This window comes from Choloepus didactylus, chromosome 5, assembly GCF_015220235.1.
Source record: "Choloepus didactylus isolate mChoDid1 chromosome 5, mChoDid1.pri, whole genome shotgun sequence".
Lineage (NCBI taxonomy): Eukaryota > Metazoa > Chordata > Mammalia > Pilosa > Megalonychidae > Choloepus > Choloepus didactylus.
Window position 1 is genome coordinate 65,532,191 of NC_051311.1, and position 12,559 is coordinate 65,544,749.

Genomic DNA, 12,559 nt, shown 5'->3' on the forward strand with positions numbered 1-12,559 from the left:
AGAGACTGATTGTGCAAGACTCCTTATGTTTCTGCAGAGTTAACTGAATTTGCTTTACCGTTAAATTTGAGAATACCATGTGACCTCCCAGTACACATCAAAATTAGCAACATCCCTTTGGTTTTCAACTTAAAATCAGGTCATTTTTTTGGAGATTCTGCAAAATTCATGAACTGTCATTGAATTTTCTGAAATTAAAACAGCACTTTAACAAACAACATAAAATATGATTTATGGGGTGATAAAACCATTCAACATATGCTGTAGCTTTTAATTCTTGATTATTACCATTAGCAGGGGAATCCCTGAAAATGCTTGGGTAAAATAACGGATAGAAGAGTGTTTTATATAAAAAAAATCAAGTTAACAAAAGTGAATGTTTCTTCCTAAATTGGATTGGGAAAGATAGCAGCACAGTTTGGAAAACTGACTATCTGCAGTCACCCTCACTTTACTTCTTAAAATTTAAGTCTCATATTGAATAGCTTCTTAGTTAATACCATGGCTGTGTCTGGTTACATAACATGTAAACATTGGTTGAAAAGTGAAAAATATAAGTAAATAACAAATTTCATTAGAAGTAAAGAAAAAATAAGTTGCTATTCCAATTCAGTTTTATAATGTTTGTATGAATATGTTTCTTTATGGTTTTTTTTCCTTGGCTTTTCCTGAGGCATTTTCCCCTTTTTGTTTTAACTGAGTGGAGTTTGAGTTTTGATACTGAAAACACAAATGGGTTTACGTATGGCTTAAATAAATGCAAGGTAATGAATTCACTATAAATTATTAAGGTAAGTGGAGGATGTTTAGATGTACATATTTAGCTTTTATGAAATTTATGTTATAAAGTGATTATGCCTTCCCAAGTGTGCACCCTCATGACAGAACACAGGCCAGAGTGGACCAGGGTCTGATGCACTATGGCATTTTTCGGGAAGACAGGCTGGTGTCATGGAGCAGCTCCTGGACATGAAAGAGGCAATGACCTGGTGTCTAGCCATGGTTCTGTCCAAGCTTGTGGTTCACTGGGCTTTTTGCGTAAACATGGCTGTGTGCATTTATCTAACTCAAGTGGCTTTCTCACTTGAAAGGGAAAATAGAACATCTCTTCTACCAAATGTACAGAGATGTAAACTCTTAAAATGAAATAGAAAATGAGTTCAACAATTCAGATATATAACATGCAGGGAGTTAGTTTATCTAAGGACTTGTCATTTGTGTATAACCATTCCAGGTTTTTTTTTTTTTTTAAATAATTTGATTAATAATCAATCAAATTAAATCAATGTTTAGGATTCCATTTTTAGTAAGTTATTTAGTTACAAATTGAGAGTTTGTTCTCAGCACAGTTATCTTACTCTACGAGAACTTGTAACAATATTTACATATACTTCCAAAAGCACAACCTTTTTGCGATATTCGGAGGGCATTTTGTGGCTTCAACTCAAGACTTGAATTGAGAAATCTGGGTAGTCTGTCGTTTATTAGCTGTGTGACCCTGGACATGTGGTTAAGCCTCTCAAAACCTGAGGTTTCTTATTTATTATACAGGCATAATAATAGTAATAAAGAAAATAATAATGTCTCATTATAACTGTTGTATGTTTGAAAGATCACATTGGAGTAATTGCTTTGTAAATTCTGACACAGCAGCAGACACAAAGCATTGCCCCAAGTGGTCTTCCCATGTAATGCCGTTTGCAAAACGCTCTCCTGAAGAAGGGAGCCCTCTGAAACAGTTTTGTAGTATGGAAATTTTCATGACAGTTTATTCCTAATTCTCATTCAGCTGTCTTTGCAGTCTTCCTTAATTGTACTTCCTTTGGGTTAGGGATCCAGTTGAGATGGAGGAGTCTGCACAGGAGCCTTGCCCTGGTGAGCTGTGGGTGACTGTAGAGGGGCCTTTAGGATGGATAACACAGGTGGTATCTTTCAAGCTATCAAAGGTTTCTGCAATTCTCCAGGGAGAGTAAACCACAGACTACAAGAAAGTTTGACAGCTATTAAAAGCAGGGCTCCACAATTGGGAGGTAGCTTTGCAGTTTTGGGAGGTCATTGCATCTTTCTTGTCCAGGAACTGCTCCAAGACACCATAGCGCATCCTTTTTCCACGTTCGACTGCAGTATTTGTTCAAATCAGAGGGGAAGAAGATGCCGGCAACTCCATCCCAAATGGTGCCTGTTCCAGTTTGCTAGTGCTGCTGTTAAGCAAAATATCAGAAATGGATCGGCTTTTATAAAGGTGGTTTATTTGGTTACACAGTTACAGTCTTAAGGCCATGAAGTGTCCAAGGTAAGGCATTAACAATCAGGTACCTTCACTAGAGGATGGCCAATGGCATCTGGAAAACCTCTGTTAGCTGGAAAGGCATGTGGCTGGCTCCTGCTCCAGAGTTCTGGTTTCAAACTGGCTTCTTCCCAGGATGCTCCTCTCTAGGCTGCAGCTTCTTGGGCATACTCTGGGCTAGTACCTCCAAAGCGTCAGCAAAACTCTGCATTCAATGGCTGTCTTCAAAATGTCTCTGTAAGTTGCAGATCCTCTCTCCGCTCCTGTGTGTTCTTCAAAGTGTCCCTCTTGGCTGTAGGAAGTTCGCTCCTTCTGTCTGAGCTTATATAGTGCTCTAGTAAACTAATTAAGGCCTATGCTGAATGGGCAGGGCCACACCTCCATGGAAATTATCTAATCAGAGTTATCACCCACAGTTGGGTGGGTTGCATCTCCATAGAAACACTCAAAGAATTACAATCGAATCAACACTAATACATCTGCCCACACAAGATTGCAACAAAGATAATGGCATTTTGGGGAACATAATCCATTCAAACCGGCACAGTGCCTTCACTGGAGCCCTACTGGCTGCAAGAAATGGGCCAGTGGCCATGGCTGGGTCAGCTGCGATGGGCAGCCTTTTCCTAGGTTTAATTGGAGAAGCTGCTGTCTTGGCAAAATTTGCCTCTACACAGTTTCCCAATGGTCCTCAGTTTCCTGAGGACTCCTCCCAGTTGCCTTCTACTCAATTGCCACCCTCACCTTTTGGAGACTATGGACAATATCAGTAGGAGTGGTGCTACAGAATTTCTTTAATAGAATGGGCTGTAGTTCAAGAAGGATTTTGGAAGACCAAGTTGCAGTCTGTTTTTAAAACTATAGGTGGTTCAACTATGGCTACATAGGCTATGAAGAGACATTTAGCACTTCTTTTCCCTATTTAAAGGAACATGGTGGGGAAGAGCAGTTTAATAGGTAATACATTTATTTATTCACACTTGGATTGCATTTGTGATCAAAATAAATGTCGGATATCATGAAAGGAAAACTAATAAGTGCTTAGAAGATGAAGGACCAAAGAACCAATAACTATGAAACATGACTATCATTTCCTTGGGGACTTCTCTGCCTGGATTTGTGTGTTCTGTTATTCAAACAATAAAACAAAACAATAAAAAACTTTCTGGAACTTGCTCTTTCTTTTAAGGTAAGTTACAGAGTTCTACTGATTCATCCTTGAATATTACCAATAATGCAAAGTCCAATCAAAACTGCATTTCTTATAGTTAGTACCTCATTTTGCCTTAAGTGAATGGTGTATGAGAAGAATTAAGCAAGTCAACATGTACTTTACTGATAAGAGGATACAGTAAACTATTTATCCTTTACTTTGAAAGTAAAATATGTTGTGTCTCCATTCTGAGTATGTTGGTTACAAAACTATTACCTTTAGGGCTACTGTGCTTGATTCTTGATCACCAGAAACAACTTGCTTCCAACAAACCTAATTGCATATGAGAAGAATTCATAGAGGGTACAGTTGTCATTGGAAAAGTTTGGTATTTATTGTATGCTTGAAAATAAAATATATGCTGTTTTCAATGTATTTTTTAAAAAGTCCACGAAGGCTAAAAGATTTCAAAGTAAACAGTCACTAAGTCAAAGTAAATAGTCACTAACCAAGTCAAAGTAAATAATCACTAACCAAGTTAGTCACTGACCAAGAAAATAAAGAAGAAAACAACATTTATATTCCTGTTTTTCCTAAAAAAAAACAGATACTCCCACTGATATCTCAAGGTGTATTTCATGAAGAATCGTATACATTTGATACAGGTGTCATTATTGTGACGTGATAAATAGTAAGAGTGAAAGGCCCACGTCCTCAAGTCTGTCAGGCTATGCCTCGTTCTCAGGTGCAGATGTAATCCCTGACAGAGCACGTTAGCCTGCTTCCCCCTCACAAAGCACCCTTCCCCACTCAACAGCAAGGGTGCCTGGGTGAGACAGCTTCCACCATTACACATAAGTTCAGGGTAATGACTCACAGGGAAGTAGATCAACGGACATTTATAGCAGAGTGTGTTTAGTCATTGATTTGTTTTCTGCCGTTGACTTTGACTCCTTTATTTTCCCCTGTGCACTTTTGGTATATACATACAAATGTATATTTGCTATGCATGGCACTATGCAAAGGCAATGACTGAAATGAACTCTGCAGCATCCCCTTGCTATTAACTGGCTGCAATTGGAGAACATGAAGTGACTCATTGAAGGATGAGCAGTGACTACCCCAACCTAAGAAATAGTAACAATAACAGTGATAATAATATTTTAATGTGAATAACAATTACTTCAGTCTTATGTAAAATGAACAAGTGGATTTTTAGAAACCCTGTTTTTATTGATCTCTAGCTTGCAATCTAAACAAAAATAGTGTTCTTTTTATGCAGATACAGATTTAAGAGAGGGTCTCATGTCTACCTTCCACCCCCTGCTACACACACACACGTGTGCACACACACACAAGATACAATGTATATGGTACAGAAATCCTGGAAACCCTTCAGCCACTACTGATGAGAAACCTGGTAAATCTTGGTTAATCTCTGCCTCTCTGTGGGTAGTCGTGGTAGTGAACCGATAGCTTAGTCACCATCAACAGGTCCTGAGACAAGAGTAAAGGGTACAGTGTGACTTGAGAAATACCATGGAGGAGTTTCTGTGAATTGACTCCTTCATAGGGGGGCAGAATAAAACCAGAATTGTTGGGGACGTGCTGGAGAGGCAGGGGGTCCAAACAAATTCGTCTCTATTTTCTTAGCCGTTTTGACAAGGCAGTTTGGAGAACCAAATGTGTGGCAGGCCCTTTCTTGTTTACTCAACTTTATTTTTAATCTGTGTTTTAGGTGAAGATAAAGAAACATGCTCATCAAATTTGATGACAGGAGGGACCAAAACTTCAGGGTCTGGAAGGTGGTTGTTTGTTTAACTCTTTTGTTATTTAGGTTAAGGTTTAAGGTTTAAGCTGTCGTACCAGAGAACTCAGAATACAAGTAACGTTCTTTTAAACAGATCAGCTGTAAGTTGCAAGCACAACTTCCATTCAGATTCCATTAGCAAGGACATGGCTATGCCGAATTGCAAGAGAGGTTGGGAAATGCTATCTCTCTAGCTCTGTGCTACACTATACAATAGCCACTGGCCACATGAGGCCACTGAGCACTTGAAATAGAGCGGGTCCAAACTGAGATGTGCTGTTAAGTGTAAAATAGACACCAGATTTTAAAGACTTAGAATGAAAAAAAAGTAAAATTTAACTAATAATTTTTGCATTGATTAACCTGTTGACATAGTAATATTTTGGATATATTAGGCTAAATAAGGTATATTATTAAAATTAATTTCACCTCTTTTTTTTTCTTCTATTTAATGTGGCTACAGAAATTTTTAAAATTACTTATGTGGCTCCAATTATATTTCTATTGAGCAGCGTTGCATCAAGCTGTTGGCCAGAAGCCCACGTTAAACTGCACTACAATATCATAGAAGAGGAGAAGAATTGATTGGGAGAACAACTAGCAGTGTGCCCCACCAGTCTATTTCTAGTGCCTCCCAACATGAGGAGCACCTAATGCTTGCTCATTGTATGCTTTACTTAGTGACTAGCTCACTCACTGTATTTATATATCAGGCTTTGAATGATGGGCCAAATTCAACAAAGTGACATAATGTTTCCCAGAATTTATCTGTACAATTACAGGACTGGAGAAACAGTTACAAGAATATATATTTGTAAGAAACATTTTTTTTTTCTTTTGGTAGTCATCTGTCAATTATGTGATGGAGCCACTGTGAAATCTAATGCTATCTTATACTGCATTAATACAAATTTATTCAAAGAACAGGTGAATTTTTTCACCTATGCTTTGCTAGGTTTATATCTATAGTAACTTAAGTATAAAATAAATCATAATTCACAAAGCTAAACTTCAGGGATATAGTAGGATTGCTTGGGGATATATTCAGTTTAAGATTCCTATGGTATCTCCCATAGAGACATATGGAATACAGTCATATACATGGGTATGAAGATTAGGAGAGAGATGTATGTTGAAGGTATAGATGTGGGAATTGTCTATATATCAATGGCAATTAAAACTAGGGGTGTAGATGCGTTCATCCATGAGAGTGTTTAGTTAGAAATAAGCACTCAAACATCTAGAGGCTGCGTATCAGGAAAGGAGCCAGTAAAGAGAACTAAAAAAAGCATCCAGAAATGTTGGTGATAAATCAGGCAAATGTGGCACTGTGGCAGCTGAGGGCACATATCAAAGCAATGTCAAGGCTGCCAAGCAGCCCAAGAAGTTCCCTTTAAAGTTAACAAGAAGAATGTCCTTGGTGATCTTGACAAGAGCAGTTTTACTGGACTGATGGGAACTGAGGCTGGTTAACTGAAGACTGAGGAGCAAGAGGTAAGATATGCAGTGGAGTCAGTAAGAGGAGATAATTCTTACAGAAAGTTTTGCTCTGATATGTTGATTTCATGAATCTCTTGACATTATGGTCTGCAAAGGACACAATATCTTTTCTGAGGTATTCTTGTTAAAAATGCGTGACATTTCAATCATGAGAAAATATCAGAAAAGCATAAACTAAGGGACATTCTATAACATAACTAATCAGTTCTCTTCAAGACTGTTACTATTGCAATTGGGAAAGGTTAAGGTTCTCTTACAGATTATAGGAAACTAAGGAGAAATAACAACTAATTGCAATGTGGGATCCTGGATTGGATCCTGGAACAGAAACCTGACTTTAGTGGAAAAACTGGTAAAATTTAAATAAGTTCTGTAGTTTAATAGTATTTCGGTAATGATAATTTCTTGTGTTTGATAATTTAAACATGTCTTTGTAATTTGTTAACAAGAGGGTAAGCCGGGAGAGAAAGATTGAACTCTCAATATGACTTTGAAACTTTTTTGTAAGCCTAAAAATTAGTTCAAATGAACAGTTTTCAGGTTTTTTTTCTGAAGGTAAGGAAAGGGATGGGGATGACTGGAAAGAATATGAGGGCAAGGAGAGTTCAAAATTAGTCATAGTAATGAAAATGATCGATAATATTTTCCAAGTGCTTGTCATGTGCTGGGCACTATGCTAAGTACTTTGTGGAAATGTTCTCCTTCAATTTTCATAACTATTCTGTGGAGGAGATGTTGTTGCTATTCCATTTTTACAGATGTGGAGAATGAGTCATTGAGAAAGTTAAACATGATCAACAGCAGTAAGTGGCCAAGCTGAGATTTGAAGCTTATTTCTTAAGCCACTGCATTACGTTCTCCTCAAAATGGGAGGGAATTTAAATGCTTGAGTGATGAATCCAGTCAGATGGGGTGAAACGGAAAATATGAGAAAAAGAGGATGGAAATTAAATGGCAAAATCCAGAATATGGGTGGACCCAAGAAGGGTGATTATAGTAAGAGAAACATAAACAATAAATAGAGAGGTAGTAAATGTGTAGGCTATGCTGGCTGGAAATTGAGGAATTCTTGGAAGCCCTTTAATTTTTTTTCGTGATTGAGGAGCTAAAGGCAACTGGCTGATAGCTGGGTGGTGCCAGGGTTGAAAATTTGAGATCATGGAAAAGTTGTAAGCTCTCCAAGGTGAAGAATAGGAGAGCTGGTGAAGGTGCATAGAGGAAGCTCAGGCAGGGCTGAGAATGAGGTGAAGCGTCCACACCAGTCTCTGCAGTGGTATGATTTTCAAGGGAACGTTCCATAGTACATTCTGTGGACTGTTGAATTTAATCAAGATTGAATTTTTCCATGGAGGGTGCCAGAAAAATAATTGTTCAAGGAAGGGAAGATATGAAAATAGTAGAATTGATAGACTAAAATCTATCTAATGGAAATGAAGTGAAGATGGAAGGGGCCTGATAGGAAGGCATCAGAGTAGTCAGTACATTGTTTCACTTTACATTTCTTTGATGACTAGTAAGGGATGAGTGCTTTTCATATATATATTGGCCATTTGTATTTCTCCTTTGTATAGTTTCTATATCCACCTATTTTTTTTCCAATAGGAATTTTTAAGAATTAACATGTGAGAACAATTTAGGTTTTAAGGATATGATGTATCTATGTGACAGATGTATTTGAAATATTTTCTTCTTAAATTTGTGGTTATAATTTTGCTTTTTTTCCATAGGACTTTATTTGAAACTATAGATTTGTGCTGTCTATAACTACACATAGCTATTAAATTTAAATGTCATTAAAATAAATAAAATTAAAAATTTGGTTCTGCAGTCTCACTAGCCAAATTTCAATTACCCAGTAGCCATCTGTGGCTTAATGACTACTGTTCTAGAAAATGTAGCAATGGAATATTTCCATCATTGCTGAAAGTTATATTGGACAGTGCTGCCATAGAATTTTTTAAACTTGAAGTCAGGGCTGCTTTCTTTATTGATGTCTGTCTTTGGAGTCATTCTTAGAAATATCTTTATGATCCCCCAATATAATATAAATGTTCACCTTTATTTTACTCTAGTATTTTTATAGTTTTTTGTAAAAAATATAGTTTTTCTTAATTCATCCAGAATATATTCTGCTGTACTGTAAAAGTTAAACACTAACTCATATTATTTTTAAATTTTTGACTACATTTCCCAATAAATTAAACAAATTTGAGATGATACCTTTATCATTTATTGAATACTTAAATATTTATAGTTTATTTACAGATATCTATCTACTATATCTATATATCTATGGATGTGTAGATGTAGATCTATCTATCTACTGATAGTTTATTACTGATATCCATTAATTGCATTGATTTGTTGTTAGATTTAATTTCACTTTGATGAATATTTGTCAAGGAAATTAATACAATGAAGATTAAGACATGATTACTTCCCCCAAGAAACCCATAGTTTAGCAGGGAGGTGGGAGACACAACAAATATCTATAATATGATATGAGTGTATTTGTAGGAATATGAAAAAATTCGATGGAATTTCAAGGGTTACTAAATTGGGTTATGTATTTGGGAAATTGTGAGGGGATTGGGGTTTATAAAGTTGTCTATGTGTGTCAGGGGAAAGGGAAAGAGGAAGAGGAGTGAGGGGAGAGAATGTGTTAACCTGTGGTGGCTCTAAACTGTGAAATATTTTGTGTGTGACACTCTAGCTTGTTATCCATCCATACTTTTTTTTCCTCAGGAATATAGAGCTGCTGGTTGTTCAGTTAGAATCAGTTGCAGGATGTGTGGATACAGAAGCTGGGAGATCCCTCATATGGGTTTTCTAGTTACAGTTCAGGTGAGAGCCAAAGAGAGACTGAACTAAGGCATTAGCAGTGGAGGGAGATGGATTAGAGAGTCTTTTGGAAGGTGGAGGTGTCAGGAATCGGTGATAATTGAATGTGGAATGAATCGCTCATTGAGTTATATTCCACAGGTATACTGGAGACTAGTGTACAGCATGCTCCAGGTTCTGCCAAAAATGAACCAAATTCTTGACATGAGAAGACTGAATATTAGTCAATATGCTATTAACCTTATTACTGTTGTTGCCTTATTGATTCTAAATAACTGGATGTGATTTACTCAGGTTTTAATATAGCTAGTATTTAGCTTACAAGAGCAAGTTTCTTAATGCTAGAAAAAATTTACTTACCTTAGTTCATCGAAGTGCCAAGATTAATTTTGATATTTTGATTAGAGTGATGTGGTTACAACTTTTTCTATTTTAAATGAATGACTCAGAGCATCTTCCCTTTTTCAGAATTTATTTGAGTCAGGCTGAATAAGCCAAGAAGAGTGAAATTATTATAGTTGAAAGATTTGACATTTGATATTTTCCATTGGCACTAAGAATCTAAAAGTTAGTTTAATGACAACAAGCAAGAAGAGATTATCTTTGTATCCTTCAATTATATCTTTTTGCTTCCTGGAAAATATTGAGCAGAACAGTTGATATTTTTCACTTAAGCAAGATAATTAAGGCTTAAGCCAATACCACAGAAAATTAAATTTAGATTTAACTAGTTTTAGGACAAACTTCTGCTAAGGATCTCAAATTGTGCTTCCTAAGATTTGTTGAAGGAAAATATCTCATCTAGAAGCAAATCATATTGTTTGACAGCTGAAAATGAGACATTCCTGTTAATATTGCATTTGACTAACATGTTTTCTATCAAGAAGTTAACAATGTCACAATTTTCTTACAAGATACTTCTTTCTTCATTTTCCCTTTTGGAAGAAAACGATCTCTTAATATTTTTTTTTTTTTTTTGGTGTGTTATTTTGTCAATTTGCTATTCCCCGCAAAGAGTTAAAGACTTTAAAGTCTAAGACTTTTGTGCAATCATCAACTAGTAGTTGAATTAACTGATTCTAAGTGTTTTGTTTTTTTTTTTTCATTAAGGCTTGTGAAGGTTTTAGTTTGCTGTGGCATTTGTTATAGTTTAGGAAAAGAAAGAAAAAGAATTTCTAATGAATAACTATATAGCTTTTAAATCTAAGATACTGCCTTCATTCTTTTAAAAGGACAATTTACTTACTACATGAAATTAAATCCTTTTCATTGAGGTAAGTTTTTGACTAATAAAAATAGGAACACTCAACCTCCTCTTCATACACTCCCCTCAAATATCTGCTTCTGAAAATCAATTGCTCAAAACTGTTGATGGCAAAAGTGGTCAGGATGTGTTTAGAGGATGATAAATGAGAGGGAAGGAATTTTCATAAATATGCAAACCTACAGGATATTTTCTAAATTTACTGGTAACTGTACATCGATAATCCTCAGTAAATAAATTGAACCTTACAAATGAATCAGACAGGCAAAAAACTCATCATCCTGCAAGTAAATTATTTCTGAGAGAACTAGTAAATATTTTGAAAATATTTAAAAGGGTATTTATGACATTGATTAATTGAAGCCTCATGCATATTCTCCATGGTATCATTTTAGTATAATTTCTGTTACTGTACTAAAATGAACTGAATGCTAAATATTACTATTTAGTAAATAGTAAATATTACAATCTACTGTAGGCTGTTTGGATATTAAAATACCAAGAAATTATAAAGAGAACTCACCAAAGGTAATGAATGTAGATATTAATGGAGACAAAATTTAGTTCTATACCAATTCCTACCTCTTGTCAAAAATATAGAAGTAATTAAAAAACTAATAATAACAATTCATTGTAAAAACTGTAAAAAGGACTCACAAATATGTAGAAACAATTGAACTATGTGTCGTTGTTGAACTCACCGTATTAAATTCATAGTAGAAGTTATTGGCATTGGATAATACTGAGGAATTTTTAGGAGTGATGGTGTTTTTGTGGTCACATTTTATTTAAAAAGTCCCTTTTTAGAAGATTCAAAATGGAATATTGCACATTAAATGAAATGATGTTTGGGATTTGCTTCAAATAAAATAAAATAGGAGGAAAAATTGCAGGACTGTAGATGAAAAATATTGGCTATCTGTGGATAGTTGTTGAAACTGGGAGATGAATACATGGAGGTTCATCACATTATTCTGTCTACTTCTGTAAATGCTTTATATTTAGAGTATATATTAATTATATATTACATACTATATCTATTTAAAAGTATACGTATATTTTTAATAAGACACAAGTAACAATATTAAGCTGTGCTTTCTCATTACTATCCACCATGGATGCAGTTTCATAATATCGTTGTGGGCTATGTGAGGTAGCAAATAGAAAGATACTATTACCATCCAGATGGTAGAGCATAGCAAGGATAACAACCAACCATCATTATCATCATCATCATCATCATCATCATCATCATCACCATCATCGTCGCTGCTTGTTGGCCACCTATGTACCAGTCAATAGGATAAGCATGTTCCATATTTCAACACTTTTAATCATCATACCACATCTATTTCAGTAATGCTACCCTCATTTTTTAGATGACAAAATTGAGACTTAGAGATATTAAGTAACTTTTCTAAGCTCGCACAGATTCTGAATGGCAGAGCTGTTAACTGTTGAGCTACAAGTCTTTACTACACTATAGGCATACTTGCTAAAGTTTACCATGCTGGGTTTCCCATGGACAGTGTACAAATGTGTGGAAATAAACAAAGACCACCCAAATGAGAACAAATAGAGGCTATTTATTCAGAGATTGCTTTAGCATAGGAGTCAGCTAATGATGGAGTCACCATCATTTGCATTTGACAGAGACTTACAGATTGGCAGGAGAGTAGGGAAAAAAGGAAGTCTCCAGGTATG

At 35.7% G+C, this 12,559-nt stretch overlaps 1 protein-coding gene and 1 pseudogene across 2 annotated transcripts in view; both read left to right on the forward strand.

Moving 5' to 3' along the window:
• Positions 1 to 12,559, forward strand: part of GRM8 (glutamate metabotropic receptor 8) — an 896,233-nt gene that overhangs the window by 461,603 nt on the left and 422,071 nt on the right. The gene's annotated exons all lie outside the window — the stretch shown is intronic.
• On the forward strand, positions 1,845 to 3,060 carry LOC119534751 (annotated as a pseudogene).